This window comes from Somniosus microcephalus, chromosome 19 (assembly GCF_052327205.1).
Source record: "Somniosus microcephalus isolate GS21.2 chromosome 19, FLI_Smic_1.0, whole genome shotgun sequence".
In the NCBI taxonomy this organism is placed as follows: domain Eukaryota; kingdom Metazoa; phylum Chordata; class Chondrichthyes; order Squaliformes; family Somniosidae; genus Somniosus; species Somniosus microcephalus.
The window spans coordinates 23,412,912-23,429,444 of record NC_141005.1 but is presented as its reverse complement, the minus strand read 5'-3'; the positions used below and the strand labels follow the sequence as shown (position 1 = coordinate 23,429,444).

At 46.6% G+C, this 16,533-nt stretch overlaps 4 non-coding genes and 2 pseudogenes across 4 annotated transcripts; all 6 read left to right on the top strand.

Moving 5' to 3' along the window:
* The first annotated feature begins 2,425 nt into the window (after positions 1 to 2,425).
* Positions 2,426 to 2,544, top strand: LOC147103946 (5S ribosomal RNA). Its single transcript, XR_015072427.1, has one exon. It is a non-coding gene; the product is annotated as a 5S ribosomal RNA (ribosomal RNA).
* Positions 2,545 to 4,961: 2,417 nt separating this feature from the next.
* LOC147103945 (5S ribosomal RNA) lies at positions 4,962 to 5,080 on the top strand (annotated as a pseudogene).
* A 2,427-nt stretch (positions 5,081 to 7,507) lies between these two features.
* On the top strand, positions 7,508 to 7,626 carry LOC147103944 (5S ribosomal RNA). The gene has a single exon (XR_015072798.1). It is a non-coding gene; the product is annotated as a 5S ribosomal RNA (ribosomal RNA).
* A 2,439-nt stretch (positions 7,627 to 10,065) lies between these two features.
* LOC147103943 (5S ribosomal RNA) lies at positions 10,066 to 10,184 on the top strand. The gene has a single exon (XR_015072756.1). It is a non-coding gene; the product is annotated as a 5S ribosomal RNA (ribosomal RNA).
* Positions 10,185 to 12,613: 2,429 nt separating this feature from the next.
* LOC147103942 (5S ribosomal RNA) lies at positions 12,614 to 12,732 on the top strand (annotated as a pseudogene).
* Positions 12,733 to 15,171: 2,439 nt separating this feature from the next.
* Positions 15,172 to 15,290, top strand: LOC147103941 (5S ribosomal RNA). The gene has a single exon (XR_015072681.1). It is a non-coding gene; the product is annotated as a 5S ribosomal RNA (ribosomal RNA).
* The last annotated feature ends 1,243 nt before the right edge of the window (positions 15,291 to 16,533 follow it).

Sequence of the window (16,533 nt, the reverse complement as noted above, 5' to 3'; positions counted from 1 at the left end):
TTTGCTGCCGCCACAGGCTGCTCAACGTTTTGCACACACACGCGCACACACTGCTCTTAATCAATCAACATCCTTTTTGCTGCTCTCTCTCTCTCTCTCTCTCTCTCTCTCGCTTTCCTTTGACCATTTCTTCGCTGCACATTCTCCTGCTGCTACACAAATGCAAGGGGCTCCAGACACAGGGCCGAAATAAGCAGAAGAAGAAAATAAGATAGCCAAAATACACACACTGGCGGAGGGCCACCAGGACACAGCAGCAGAGAGGAGAGACAAGGTGCATAGAAAACTCGGAGGGACAAACAGCAACAGAACAAAGAAGAATGTCGAAAGAGCAGCAGTTAAATTCAGGAAAAAAGCAAAGCCAACTAGCATGCTGTTGAAATGCATGTGTGTTAATGCGAGGAGCGTTACAAATAAGATTGACGAGTTGCAGGCGCAAGTTGCCACATGGGGTTATGCAATAGTAGCCATAACGGAGACCTGGCTTCAAAATGGGCGGAATTGGAAACTAAACAATCCTGGCTACAATGTAATAACATTTGTAGAAGTCGTGTGGGCAGATGTCACATGATCAGGCAGAATCATAGAAATTTACAGCACAGAAGGAGGCCATTCGGCCCATCTTGTCCGTGCCAGCCGACAAAGAGCAATCCACCCAAATCCCACTTTACAGCACTTGGTCCGTAGCCTTGTAGGTTACGGCAGTTCAAGTGCATATCCAAGTACTTTTTAAACGTGATGAGGGTTTCTGCCTCTACCACCCTTTCAGGCAGTGCATTCCAGACCCCCACGATTCACTGGGTGAAAAAATGTCTCCTCAAATTCCCTGTAAACCTCCTACCAATTACTTGAAATCTATTATTGACCCTTCTGCTAAGGGAAATAGGTCCTTCCTATCCACTCTATCTCGGCCCCTCATAATTTTACACACCTCAATTAGGTCTCACCTCAGCCTCCTGTGTTCCAAAGAAAACAACCCCAGCCTATCCAATCTTTCCTCATAACTAAAATTCCCCAGCCCAGGCAACATCCTCGGAAATCTCCTCTGCACCTTCTCTAGTGCAATCGCATCCTTCTTGTAATGTGGTGACCAGAACTGCACGCGGCACTCTAGCTGCGGCCTAACTAGTGTTTTATACAGTTGAAGCATAACCTCCCCGCTCTTATATTCTACGCCTCGGCTAATAAAGGCAAGTATCCCGTATGCCTGCTTAACCACTTTATCTACCTGTCCTGCTACCTTCAGGGATCTGTGGACATGCACTCCAAGGTCCCGCTGATCCTCTGCATTTCTCAGTGTCCTACCATTTATTGTGTATTCCAACTGAATTCCATTTGCCACTGTTCTGCCCACTAGACGAGTCCATTGATATCTTCCTGCAGTCTACAGCATTCTGTTTCATTATTAACCACACGGCCAATTTTTGTATCATCTGCAAACTTCTTAATCATACTTCCTACATTCAAATCCAAATCATTGATATATACCAGAAAAAGCAAAGGGCCCAGTACTGAGTCGGTGCAGGCTCGATGGGCCGAAATGGCCTCTATCTGCACTGTGGGGTTTCTGTGATTCTGTGAGCCCTGCGGAACCCCACTGGAAACAGCCTTCCGGTCACAAAAACACCCTTCGACCATTACCCTTTGTTTCCTGCCTCTGAGCCAATTTTGGATCCAACTTGCCACTTTGCCTTGGATCCCATGGGCTTTTACTTTCGTGACCAATCTGGCATGCGGGACCTTATCAAAAGCCTTGCTAAAATCCATATAGACTACATCAAAGGCACTACCCTCATCGACCCTCCTTGTTACCTCCTCGAAAAATTGAATTGCGTTAGTCAGACACGACCTTCCGTTAAGAAATCCATGCTGACTGTCCCTGATTAATCCGTGTCTTTCTAAATGAAGATTTCTCCTGTCCCTCAGAACTTTTTCCAATAATTTTCCCACCACCGAGGTTAGGCTGACTGGCCTGTAATTATGCGGTCTATCCCTCTCTCCCTTTTGAAAGAACGGTAGCACGTTAGCAGTCCTCCAGTGGTCGGGCACCACACCTGTAGCCAGAGAGGATTGTAAAATGATGGTGAGAGCCTGTGCTATTTGGTGTCTTACTTCCCTTAAGAGTGTGGGATAGATTTGATGCGGGCCTGGGTATTTGTCCAGTTTGAAAGATGCTACAGCCCTTAAGACTTGGTGTTTGAGCATGTTTATTTGATGTAATATTTGAATAGAAGGCAATGAAGGGTTGGGCTTGTAGTTTGTTTGTGTGGGAGGCAGAGCAGCAAGAAGAGGTGGAGGGGGGGTGGGGGGTTGCGGGAGGAGTAAAATTTGTAAATGTAAATTGAGTGTTGAGTACTTGTATGAATGCGTAGAAGAGAAAAAAATGGGCGACAGCTTTAAGTAAAGAGAAAGCCAGCCAGCATATGCCTACGGCCATACTAGTCTGAATGCGCCCGATCTCGTCTGATCTCGGAAGCTAAGCAGAGTCAGGCCTGGTTAGTACTTGGATGGGAGACCGCCTGGGAATACCAGGTGCAGTAGGCTTTTGCTGCCGCCACAGGCTGCTCAACGTTTTGCACACACACGCGCGCACACACTGCTCTTAATCAATCAACATCCTTTTTGCTGCTCTCTCTCTCTCTCTCTCGCTTTCCTTTGACCATTTCTTCGCTGCACATTCTCCTGCTGCTACACAAATGCAAGGGGCTCCAGACACAGGGCCGAAATAAGCAGAAGAAGAAAATAAGATAGCCAAAATACACACACTGGCGGAGGGCCACCAGGACACAGCAGCAGAGAGGAGAGACAAGGTGCATAGAAAACTCGGAGGGACAAACAGCAACAGAACAAAGAAGAATGTCGAAAGAGCAGCAGTTAAATTCAGGAAAAAAGCAAAGCCAACTAGCATGCTGTTGAAATGCATGTGTGTTAATGCGAGGAGCGTTACAAATAAGATTGACGAGTTGCAGGCGCAAGTTGCCACATGGGGTTATGCAATAGTAGCCATAACGGAGACCTGGCTTCAAAATGGGCGGAATTGGAAACTAAACAATCCTGGCTACAATGTAATAACATTTGTAGAAGTCGTGTGGGCAGATGTCACATGATCAGGCAGAATCATAGAAATTTACAGCACAGAAGGAGGCCATTCGGCCCATCTTGTCCGTGCCAGCCGACAAAGAGCAATCCACCCAAATCCCACTTTACAGCACTTGGTCCGTAGCCTTGTAGGTTACGGCAGTTCAAGTGCATATCCAAGTACTTTTTAAACGTGATGAGGGTTTCTGCCTCTACCACCCTTTCAGGCAGTGCATTCCAGACCCCCACCATTCACTGGGTGAAAAAATGTCTCCTCAAATTCCCTGTAAACCTCCTACCAATTACTTGAAATCTATTATTGACCCTTCTGCTAAGGGAAATAGGTCCTTCCTATCCACTCTATCTCGGCCCCTCATAATTTTACACACCTCAATTAGGTCTCGCCTCAGCCTCCTGTGTTCCAAAGAAAACAACCCCAGCCTATCCAATCTTTCCTCATAACTAAAATTCCCCAGCCCAGGCAACATCCTCGGAAATCTCCTCTGCACCTTCTCTAGTGCAATCGCATCCTTCTTGTAATGTGGTGACCAGAACTGCACGCGGCACTCTAGCTGCGGCCTAACTAGTGTTTTATACAGTTGAAGCATAACCTCCCCGCTCTTATATTCTACGCCTCGGCTAATAAAGGCAAGTATCCCGTATGCCTGCTTAACCACTTTATCTACCTGTCCTGCTACCTTCAGGGATCTGTGGACATGCACTCCAAGGTCCCGCTGATCCTCTGCATTTCTCAGTGTCCTACCATTTATTGTGTATTCCAACTGAATTCCATTTGCCACTGTTCTGCCCACTAGACGAGTCCATTGATATCTTCCTGCAGTCTACAGCATTCTGTTTCATTATTAACCACACGGCCAATTTTTGTATCATCTGCAAACTTCTTAATCATACTTCCTACATTCAAATCCAAATCATTGATATATACCAGAAAAAGCAAAGGGCCCAGTACTGAGTCGGTGCAGGCTCGATGGGCCGAAATGGCCTCTATCTGCACTGTGGGGTTTCTGTGATTCTGTGAGCCCTGCGGAACCCCACTGGAAACAGCCTTCCGGTCACAAAAACACCCTTCGACCATTACCCTTTGTTTCCTGCCTCTGAGCCAATTTTGGATCCAACTTGCCACTTTGCCTTGGATCCCATGGGCTTTTACTTTCGTGACCAATCTGGCATGCGGGACCTTATCAAAAGCCTTGCTAAAATCCATATAGACTACATCAAAGGCACTACCCTCATCGACCCTCCTTGTTACCTCCTCGAAAAATTGAATTGCGTTAGTCAGACACGACCTTCCGTTAAGAAATCCATGCTGACTGTCCCTGATTAATCCGTGTCTTTCTAAATGAAGATTTCTCCTGTCCCTCAGAACTTTTTCCAATAATTTTCCCACCACCGAGGTTAGGCTGACTGGCCTGTAATTATGCGGTCTATCCCTCTCTCCCTTTTGAAAGAACGGTAGCACGTTAGCAGTCCTCCAGTGGTCGGGCACCACACCTGTAGCCAGAGAGGATTGTAAAATGATGGTGAGAGCCTGTGCTATTTGGTGTCTTACTTCTCTTAAGAGTGTGGGATAGATTTGATGCGGGCCTGGGTATTTGTCCAGTTTGAAAGATGCTACAGCCCTTAAGACTTGGTGTTTGAGCATGTTTATTTGATGTAATATTTGAATAGAAGGCAATGAAGGGTTGGGCTTGTAGTTTGTTTGTGTGGGAGGCAGAGCAGCAAGAAGAGGTGGAGGGGGGGTGGGGGGTTGCGGGAGGAGTAAAATTTGTAAATGTAAATTGAGTGTTGAATACTTGTATGAATGCGTAGAAGAGAAAAAAATGGGCGACAGCTTTAAGTAAAGAGAAAGCCAGCTAGCATATGCCTACGGCCATACTAGTCTGAATGCGCCTGATCTCGTCTGATCTCGGAAACTAAGCAGAGTCAGGCCTGGTTAGTACTTGGATGGGAGACTGCCTGGGAATACCGGGTGCAGTAGGCTTTTGCTGCCGCCACAGGCTGCTCAACGTTTTGCACACACACGCGCACACACTGCTCTTAATCAATCAACATCCTTTTTGCTGCTCTCTCTCTCTCTCTCTCTCTCTCTCTCTCGCTTTCCTTTGACCATTTCTTCGCTGCACATTCTCCTGCTGCTACACAAATGCAAGGGGCTCCAGACACAGGGCCGAAATAAGCAGAAGAAGAAAATAAGATAGCCAAAATACACACACTGGCGGAGGGCCACCAGGACACAGCAGCAGAGAGGAGAGACAAGGTGCATAGAAAACTCGGAGGGACAAACAGCAACAGAACAAAGAAGAATGTAGAAAGAGCAGCAGTTAAATTCAGGAAAAAAGCAAAGCCAACTAGCATGCTGTTGAAATGCATGTGTGTTAATGCGAGGAGTGTTACAAATAAGATTGACGAGTTGCAGGCGCAAGTTGCCACATGGGGTTATGCAATAGTAGCCATAACGGAGACCTGGCTTCAAAATGGGCGGAATTGGAAACTAAACAATCCTGGCTACAATGTAATAACATTTGTAGAAGTCGTGTGGGCAGATGTCACATGATCAGGCAGAATCATAGAAATTTACAGCACAGAAGGAGGCCATTCGGCCCATCTTGTCCGTGCCAGCCGACAAAGAGCAATCCACCCAAATCCCACTTTACAGCACTTGGTCCGTAGCCTTGTAGGTTACGGCAGTTCAAGTGCATATCCAAGTACTTTTTAAACGTGATGAGGGTTTCTGCCTCTACCACCCTTTCAGGCAGTGCATTCCAGACCCCCACCATTCACTGGGTGAAAAAATGTCTCCTCAAATTCCCTGTAAACCTCCTACCAATTACTTGAAATCTATTATTGACCCTTCTGCTAAGGGAAATAGGTCCTTCCTATCCACTCTATCTCGGCCCCTCATAATTTTACACACCTCAATTAGGTCTCGCCTCAGCCTCCTGTATTCCAAAGAAAACAACCCCAGCCTATCCAATCTTTCCTCATAGCTAAAATTCCCCAGCCCAGGCAACATCCTCGGAAATCTCCTCTGCACCTTCTCTAGTGCAATCGCATCCTTCTTGTAATGTGGTGACCAGAACTGCACGCGGCACTCTAGCTGCGGCCTAACTAGTGTTTTATACAGTTGAAGCATAACCTCCCCGCTCTTATATTCTACGCCTCGGCTAATAAAGGCAAGTATCCCGTATGCCTGCTTAACCACTTTATCTACCTGTCCTGCTACCTTCAGGGATCTGTGGACATGCACTCCAAGGTCCCGCTGATCCTCTGCATTTCTCAGTGTCCTACCATTTATTGTGTATTCCAACTGAATTCCATTTGCCACTGTTCTGCCCACTAGACGAGTCCATTGATATCTTCCTGCAGTCTACAGCATTCTGTTTCATTATTAACCACACGGCCAATTTTTGTATCATCTGCAAACTTCTTAATCATACTTCCTACATTCAAATCCAAATCATTGATATATACCAGAAAAAGCAAAGGGCCCAGTACTGAGTCGGTGCAGGCTCGATGGGCCGAAATGGCCTCTATCTGCACTGTGGGGTTTCTGTGATTCTGTGAGCCCTGCGGAACCCCACTGGAAACAGCCTTCCGGTCACAAAAACACCCTTCGACCATTACCCTTTGTTTCCTGCCTCTGAGCCAATTTTGGATCCAACTTGCCACTTTGCCTTGGATCCCATGGGCTTTTACTTTCGTGACCAATCTGGCATGCGGGACCTTATCAAAAGCCTTGCTAAAATCCATATAGACTACATCAAAGGCACTACCCTCATCGACCCTCCTTGTTACCTCCTCGAAAAATTGAATTGCGTTAGTCAGACACGACCTTCCGTTAAGAAATCCATGCTGACTGTCCCTGATTAATCCGTGTCTTTCTAAATGAAGATTTCTCCTGTCCCTCAGAACTTTTTCCAATAATTTTCCCACCACCGAGGTTAGGCTGACTGGCCTGTAATTATGCGGTCTATCCCTCTCTCCCTTTTGAAAGAACGGTAGCACGTTAGCAGTCCTCCAGTGGTCGGGCACCACACCTGTAGCCAGAGAGGATTGTAAAATGATGGTGAGAGCCTGTGCTATTTGGTGTCTTACTTCTCTTAAGAGTGTGGGATAGATTTGATGCGGGCCTGGGTATTTGTCCAGTTTGAAAGATACTACAGCCCTTAAGACTTGGTGTTTGAGCATGTTTATTTGATGTAATATTTGAATAGAAGGCAATGAAGGGTTGGGCTTGTAGTTTGTTTGTGTGGGAGGCAGAGCAGCAAGAAGAGGTGGAGGGGGGGTGGGGGGTTGCGGGAGGAGTAAAATTTGTAAATGTAAATTGAGTGTTGAATACTTGTATGAATGCGTAGAAGAGAAAAAAATGGGCGACAGCTTTAAGTAAAGAGAAAGCCAGCTAGCATATGCCTACGGCCATACTAGTCTGAATGCGCCCGATCTCGTCTGATCTCGGAAGCTAAGCAGAGTCAGGCCTGGTTAGTACTTGGATGGGAGACTGCCTGGGAATACCGGGTGCAGTAGGCTTTTGCTGCCGCCACAGGCTGCTCAACGTTTTGCACACACACGCGCACACACTGCTCTTAATCAATCAACATCCTTTTTGCTGCTCTCTCTCTCTCTCTCTCTCTCTCTCTCTGTCTCTCTCTCTCGCTTTCCTTTGACCATTTCTTCGCTGCACATTCTCCTGCTGCTACACAAATGCAAGGGGCTCCAGACACAGGGCCGAAATAAGCAGAAGAAGAAAATAAGATAGCCAAAATACACACACTGGCGGAGGGCCACCAGGACACAGCAGCAGAGAGGAGAGACAAGGTGCATAGAAAACTCGGAGGGACAAACAGCAACAGAACAAAGAAGAATGTAGAAAGAGCAGCAGTTAAATTCAGGAAAAAAGCAAAGCCAACTAGCATGCTGTTGAAATGCATGTGTGTTAATGCGAGGAGCGTTACAAATAAGATTGACGAGTTGCAGGCGCAAGTTGCCACATGGGGTTATGCAATAGTAGCTATAACGGAGACCTGGCTTCAAAATGGGCGGAATTGGAAACTAAACAATCCTGGCTACAATGTAATAACATTTGTAGAAGTCGTGTGGGCAGATGTCACATGATCAGGCAGAATCATAGAAATTTACAGCACAGAAGGAGGCCATTCGGCCCATCTTGTCCGTGCCAGCCGACAAAGAGCAATCCACCCAAATCCCACTTTACAGCACTTGGTCCGTAGCCTTGTAGGTTACGGCAGTTCAAGTGCATATCCAAGTACTTTTTAAACGTGATGAGGGTTTCTGCCTCTACCACCCTTTCAGGCAGTGCATTCCAGACCCCCACCATTCACTGGGTGAAAAAATGTCTCCTCAAATTCCCTGTAAACCTCCTACCAATTACTTGAAATCTATTATTGACCCTTCTGCTAAGGGAAATAGGTCCTTCCTATCCACTCTATCTCGGCCCCTCATAATTTTACACACCTCAATTAGGTCTCGCCTCAGCCTCCTGTGTTCCAAAGAAAACAACCCCAGCCTATCCAATCTTTCCTCATAACTAAAATTCCCCAGCCCAGGCAACATCCTCGGAAATCTCCTCTGCACCTTCTCTAGTGCAATCGCATCCTTCTTGTAATGTGGTGACCAGAACTGCACGCGGCACTCTAGCTGCGGCCTAACTAGTGTTTTATACAGTTGAAGCATAACCTCCCCGCTCTTATATTCTACGCCTCGGCTAATAAAGGCAAGTATCCCGTATGCCTGCTTAACCACTTTATCTACCTGTCCTGCTACCTTCAGGGATCTGTGGACATGCACTCCAAGGTCCCGCTGATCCTCTGCATTTCTCAGTGTCCTACCATTTATTGTGTATTCCAACTGAATTCCATTTGCCACTGTTCTGCCCACTAGACGAGTCCATTGATATCTTCCTGCAGTCTACAGCATTCTGTTTCATTATTAACCACACGGCCAATTTTTGTATCATCTGCAAACTTCTTAATCATACTTCCTACATTCAAATCCAAATCATTGATATATACCAGAAAAAGCAAAGGGCCCAGTACTGAGTCGGTGCAGGCTCGATGGGCCGAAATGGCCTCTATCTGCACTGTGGGGTTTCTGTGATTCTGTGAGCCCTGCGGAACCCCACTGGAAACAGCCTTCCGGTCACAAAAACACCCTTCGACCATTACCCTTTGTTTCCTGCCTCTGAGCCAATTTTGGATCCAACTTGCCACTTTGCCTTGGATCCCATGGGCTTTTACTTTCGTGACCAATCTGGCATGCGGGACCTTATCAAAAGCCTTGCTAAAATCCATATAGACTACATCAAAGGCACTACCCTCATCGACCCTCCTTGTTACCTCCTCGAAAAATTGAATTGCGTTAGTCAGACACGACCTTCCGTTAAGAAATCCATGCTGACTGTCCCTGATTAATCCGTGTCTTTCTAAATGAAGATTTCTCCTGTCCCTCAGAACTTTTTCCAATAATTTTCCCACCACCGAGGTTAGGCTGACTGTCCTGTAATTATGCGGTCTATCCCTCTCTCCCTTTTGAAAGAACGGTAGCACGTTAGCAGTCCTCCAGTGGTCGGGCACCACACCTGTAGCCAGAGAGGATTGTAAAATGATGGTGAGAGCCTGTGCTATTTGGTGTCTTACTTCTCTTAAGAGTGTGGGATAGATTTGATGCGGGCCTGGGTATTTGTCCAGTTTGAAAGATGCTACAGCCCTTAAGACTTGGTGTTTGAGCATGTTTATTTGATGTAATATTTGAATAGAAGGCAATGAAGGGTTGGGCTTGTAGTTTGTTTGTGTGGGAGGCAGAGCAGCAAGAAGAGGTGGAGGGGGGGTGGGGGGTTGCGGGAGGAGTAAAATTTGTAAATGTAAATTGAGTGTTGAATACTTGTATGAATGCGTAGAAGAGAAAAAAATGGGCGACAGCTTTAAGTAAAGAGAAAGCCAGCTAGCATATGCCTACGGCCATACTAGTCTGAATGTGCCCGATCTCGTCTGATCTCGGAAGCTAAGCAGAGTCAGGCCTGGTTAGTACTTGGATGGGAGACCGCCTGGGAATACCGGGTGCAGTAGGCTTTTGCTGCCGCCACAGGCTGCTCAACGTTTTGCACACACACGCGCACACACTGCTCTTAATCAATCAACATCCTTTTTGCTGCTCTCTCTCTCTCTCTCTCTGTCTCTCTCTCTCGCTTTCCTTTGACCATTTCTTCGCTGCACATTCTCCTGCTGCTACACAAATGCAAGGGGCTCCAGACACAGGGCCGAAATAAGCAGAAGAAGAAAATAAGATAGCCAAAATACACACACTGGCGGAGGGCCACCAGGACACAGCAGCAGAGAGGAGAGACAAGGTGCATAGAAAACTCGGAGGGACAAACAGCAACAGAACAAAGAAGAATGTAGAAAGAGCAGCAGTTAAATTCAGGAAAAAAGCAAAGCCAACTAGCATGCTGTTGAAATGCATGTGTGTTAATGCGAGGAGTGTTACAAATAAGATTGACGATTTGCAGGCGCAAGTTGCCACATGGGGTTATGCAATAGTAGCCATAACGGAGACCTGGCTTCAAAATGGGCGGAATTGGAAACTAAACAATCCTGGCTACAATGTAATAACATTTGTAGAAGTCGTGTGGGCAGATGTCACATGATCAGGCAGAATCATAGAAATTTACAGCACAGAAGGAGGCCATTCGGCCCATCTTGTCCGTGCCAGCCGACAAAGAGCAATCCACCCAAATCCCACTTTACAGCACTTGGTCCGTAGCCTTGTAGGTTACGGCAGTTCAAGTGCATATCCAAGTACTTTTTAAACGTGATGAGGGTTTCTGCCTCTACCACCCTTTCAGGCAGTGCATTCCAGACCCCCACCATTCACTGGGTGAAAAAATGTCTCCTCAAATTCCCTGTAAACCTCCTACCAATTACTTGAAATCTATTATTGACCCTTCTGCTAAGGGAAATAGGTCCTTCCTATCCACTCTATCTCGGCCCCTCATAATTTTACACACCTCAATTAGGTCTCGCCTCAGCCTCCTGTGTTCCAAAGAAAACAACCCCAGCCTATCCAATCTTTCCTCATAACTAAAATTCCCCAGCCCAGGCAACATCCTCGGAAATCTCCTCTGCACCTTCTCTAGTGCAATCGCATCCTTCTTGTAATGTGGTGACCAGAACTGCACGCGGCACTCTAGCTGCGGCCTAACTAGTGTTTTATACAGTTGAAGCATAACCTCCCCGCTCTTATATTCTACGCCTCGGCTAATAAAGGCAAGTATCCCGTATGCCTGCTTAACCACTTTATCTACCTGTCCTGCTACCTTCAGGGATCTGTGGACATGCACTCCAAGGTCCCGCTGATCCTCTGCATTTCTCAGTGTCCTACCATTTATTGTGTATTCCAACTGAATTCCATTTGCCACTGTTCTGCCCACTAGACGAGTCCATTGATATCTTCCTGCAGTCTACAGCATTCTGTTTCATTATTAACCACACGGCCAATTTTTGTATCATCTGCAAACTTCTTAATCATACTTCCTACATTCAAATCCAAATCATTGATATATACCAGAAAAAGCAAAGGGCCCAGTACTGAGTCGGTGCAGGCTCGATGGGCCGAAATGGCCTCTATCTGCACTGTGGGGTTTCTGTGATTCTGTGAGCCCTGCGGAACCCCACTGGAAACAGCCTTCCGGTCACAAAAACACCCTTCGACCATTACCCTTTGTTTCCTGCCTCTGAGCCAATTTTGGATCCAACTTGCCACTTTGCCTTGGATCCCATGGGCTTTTACTTTCGTGACCAATCTGGCATGCGGGACCTTATCAAAAGCCTTGCTAAAATCCATATAGACTACATCAAAGGCACTACCCTCATCGACCCTCCTTGTTACCTCCTCGAAAAATTGAATTGCGTTAGTCAGACACGACCTTCCGTTAAGAAATCCATGCTGACTGTCCCTGATTAATCCGTGTCTTTCTAAATGAAGATTTCTCCTGTCCCTCAGAACTTTTTCCAATAATTTTCCCACCACCGAGGTTAGGCTGACTGGCCTGTAATTATGCGGTCTATCCCTCTCTCCCTTTTGAAAGAGCGGTAGCACGTTAGCAGTCCTCCAGTGGTCGGGCACCACACCTGTAGCCAGAGAGGATTGTAAAATGATGGTGAGAGCCTGTGCTATTTGGTGTCTTACTTCTCTTAAGAGTGTGGGATAGATTTGATGCGGGCCTGGGTATTTGTCCAGTTTGAAAGATGCTACAGCCCTTAAGACTTGGTGTTTGAGCATGTTTATTTGATGTAATATTTGAATAGAAGGCAATGAAGGGTTGGGCTTGTAGTTTGTTTGTGTGGGAGGCAGAGCAGCAAGAAGAGGTGGAGGGGGGGTGGGGGGTTGCGGGAGGAGTAAAATTTGTAAATGTAAATTGAGTGTTGAATACTTGTATGAATGCGTAGAAGAGAAAAAAATGGGCGACAGCTTTAAGTAAAGAGAAAGCCAGCCAGCATATGCCTACGGCCGTGCTAGTCTGAATGCGCCCGATCTCGTCTGATCTCGGAAGCTAAGCAGAGTCAGGCCTGGTTAGTACTTGGATGGGAGACCGCCTGGGAATACCAGGTGCAGTAGGCTTTTGCTGCCGCCACAGGCTGCTCAACGTTTTGCACACACACGCGCACACACTGCTCTTAATCAATCAACATCCTTTTTGCTGCTCTCTCTCTCTCTCTCTCTCTCTCTCTCTGTCTCTCTCTCTCGCTTTCCTTTGACCATTTCTTCGCTGCACATTCTCCTGCTGCTACACAAATGCAAGGGGCTCCAGACACAGGGCCGAAATAAGCAGAAGAAGAAAATAAGATAGCCAAAATACACACACTGGCGGAGGGCCACCAGGACACAGCAGCAGAGAGGAGAGACAAGGTGCATAGAAAACTCGGAGGGACAAACAGCAACAGAACAAAGAAGAATGTAGAAAGAGCAGCAGTTAAATTCAGGAAAAAAGCAAAGCCAACTAGCATGCTGTTGAAATGCATGTGTGTTAATGCGAGGAGTGTTACAAATAAGATTGACGAGTTGCAGGCGCAAGTTGCCACATGGGGTTATGCAATAGTAGCCATAACGGAGACCTGGCTTCAAAATGGGCGGAATTGGAAACTAAACAATCCTGGCTACAATGTAATAACATTTGTAGAAGTCGTGTGGGCAGATGTCACATGATCAGGCAGAATCATAGAAATTTACAGCACAGAAGGAGGCCATTCGGCCCATCTTGTCCGTGCCAGCCGACAAAGAGCAATCCACCCAAATCCCACTTTACAGCACTTGGTCCGTAGCCTTGTAGGTTACGGCAGTTCAAGTGCATATCCAAGTACTTTTTAAACGTGATGAGGGTTTCTGCCTCTACCACCCTTTCAGGCAGTGCATTCCAGACCCCCACCATTCACTGGGTGAAAAAATGTCTCCTCAAATTCCCTGTAAACCTCCTACCAATTACTTGAAATCTATTATTGACCCTTCTGCTAAGGGAAATAGGTCCTTCCTATCCACTCTATCTCGGCCCCTCATAATTTTACACACCTCAATTAGGTCTCGCCTCAGCCTCCTGTGTTCCAAAGAAAACAACCCCAGCCTATCCAATCTTTCCTCATAACTAAAATTCCCCAGCCCAGGCAACATCCTCGGAAATCTCCTCTGCACCTTCTCTAGTGCAATCGCATCCTTCTTGTAATGTGGTGACCAGAACTGCACGCGGCACTCTAGCTGCGGCCTAACTAGTGTTTTATACAGTTGAAGCATAACCTCCCCGCTCTTATATTCTACGCCTCGGCTAATAAAGGCAAGTATCCCGTATGCCTGCTTAACCACTTTATCTACCTGTCCTGCTACCTTCAGGGATCTGTGGACATGCACTCCAAGGTCCCGCTGATCCTCTGCATTTCTCAGTGTCCTACCATTTATTGTGTATTCCAACTGAATTCCATTTGCCACTGTTCTGCCCACTAGACGAGTCCATTGATATCTTCCTGCAGTCTACAGCATTCTGTTTCATTATTAACCACACGGCCAATTTTTGTATCATCTGCAAACTTCTTAATCATACTTCCTACATTCAAATCCAAATCATTGATATATACCAGAAAAAGCAAAGGGCCCAGTACTGAGTCGGTGCAGGCTCGATGGGCCGAAATGGCCTCTATCTGCACTGTGGGGTTTCTGTGATTCTGTGAGCCCTGCGGAACCCCACTGGAAACAGCCTTCCGGTCACAAAAACACCCTTCGACCATTACCCTTTGTTTCCTGCCTCTGAGCCAATTTTGGATCCAACTTGCCACTTTGCCTTGGATCCCATGGGCTTTTACTTTCGTGACCAATCTGGCATGCGGGACCTTATCAAAAGCCTTGCTAAAATCCATATAGACTACATCAAAGGCACTACCCTCATCGACCCTCCTTGTTACCTCCTCGAAAAATTGAATTGCGTTAGTCAGACACGACCTTCCGTTAAGAAATCCATGCTGACTGTCCCTGATTAATCCGTGTCTTTCTAAATGAAGATTTCTCCTGTCCCTCAGAACTTTTTCCAATAATTTTCCCACCACCGAGGTTAGGCTGACTGGCCTGTAATTATGCGGTCTATCCCTCTCTCCCTTTTGAAAGAACGGTAGCACGTTAGCAGTCCTCCAGTGGTCGGGCACCACACCTGTAGCCAGAGAGGATTGTAAAATGATGGTGAGAGCCTGTGCTATTTGGTGTCTTACTTCTCTTAAGAGTGTGGGATAGATTTGATGCGGGCCTGGGTATTTGTCCAGTTTGAAAGATGCTACAGCCCTTAAGACTTGGTGTTTGAGCATGTTTATTTGATGTAATATTTGAATAGAAGGCAATGAAGGGTTGGGCTTGTAGTTTGTTTGTGTGGGAGGCAGAGCAGCAAGAAGAGGTGGAGGGGGGGTGGGGGGTTGCGGGAGGAGTAAAATTTGTAAATGTAAATTGAGTGTTGAATACTTGTATGAATGCGTAGAAGAGAAAAAAATGGGCGACAGCTTTAAGTAAAGAGAAAGCCAGCTAGCATATGCCTACGGCCATACTAGTCTGAATGCGCCCGATCTCGTCTGATCTCGGAAGCTAAGCAGAGTCAGGCCTGGTTAGTACTTGGATGGGAGACTGCCTGGGAATACCAGGTGCAGTAGGCTTTTGCTGCCGCCACAGGCTGCTCAACGTTTTGCACACACACGCGCACACACTGCTCTTAATCAATCAACATCCTTTTTCCTGCTCTCTCTCTCTCTCTCTCTCGCTTTCCTTTGACCATTTCTTCGCTGCACATTCTCCTGCTGCTACACAAATGCAAGGGGCTCCAGACACAGGGCCGAAATAAGCAGAAGAAGAAAATAAGATAGCCAAAATACACACACTGGCGGAGGGCCACCAGGACACAGCAGCAGAGAGGAGAGACAAGGTGCATAGAAAACTCGGAGGGACAAACAGCAACAGAACAAAGAAGAAAGAGCAGCAGTTAAATTCAGGAAAAAAGCAAAGCCAACTAGCATGCTGTTGAAATGCATGTGTGTTAATGCGAGGAGTGTTACAAATAAGATTGACGAGTTGCAGGCGCAAGTTGCCACATGGGGTTATGCAATAGTAGCCATAACGGAGACCTGGCTTCAAAATGGGCGGAATTGGAAACTAAACAATCCTGGCTACAATGTAATAACATTTGTAGAAGTCGTGTGGGCAGATGTCACATGATCAGGCAGAATCATAGAAATTTACAGCACAGAAGGAGGCCATTCGGCCCATCTTGTCCGTGCCAGCCGACAAAGAGCAATCCACCCAAATCCCACTTTACAGCACTTGGTCCGTAGCCTTGTAGGTTACGGCAGTTCAAGTGCATATCCAAGTACTTTTTAAACGTGATGAGGGTTTCTGCCTCTACCACCCTTTCAGGCAGTGCATTCCAGACCCCCACCATTCACTGGGTGAAAAAATGTCTCCTCAAATTCCCTGTAAACCTCCTACCAATTACTTGAAATCTATTATTGACCCTTCTGCTAAGGGAAATAGGTCCTTCCTATCCACTCTATCTCGGCCCCTCATAATTTTACACACCTCAATTAGGTCTCGCCTCAGCCTCCTGTGTTCCAAAGAAAACAACCCCAGCCTATCCAATCTTTCCTCATAACTAAAATTCCCCAGCCCAGGCAACATCCTCGGAAATCTCCTCTGCACCTTCTCTAGTGCAATCGCATCCTTCTTGTAATGTGGTGACCAGAACTGCACGCGGCACTCTAGCTGCGGCCTAACTAGTGTTTTATACAGTTGAAGCATAACCTCCCCGCTCTTATATTCTACGCCTCGGCTAATAAAGGCAAGTATCCCGTATGCCTGCTTAACCACTTTATCTACCTGTCCTGCTACCTTCAGGGATCTGTGGAC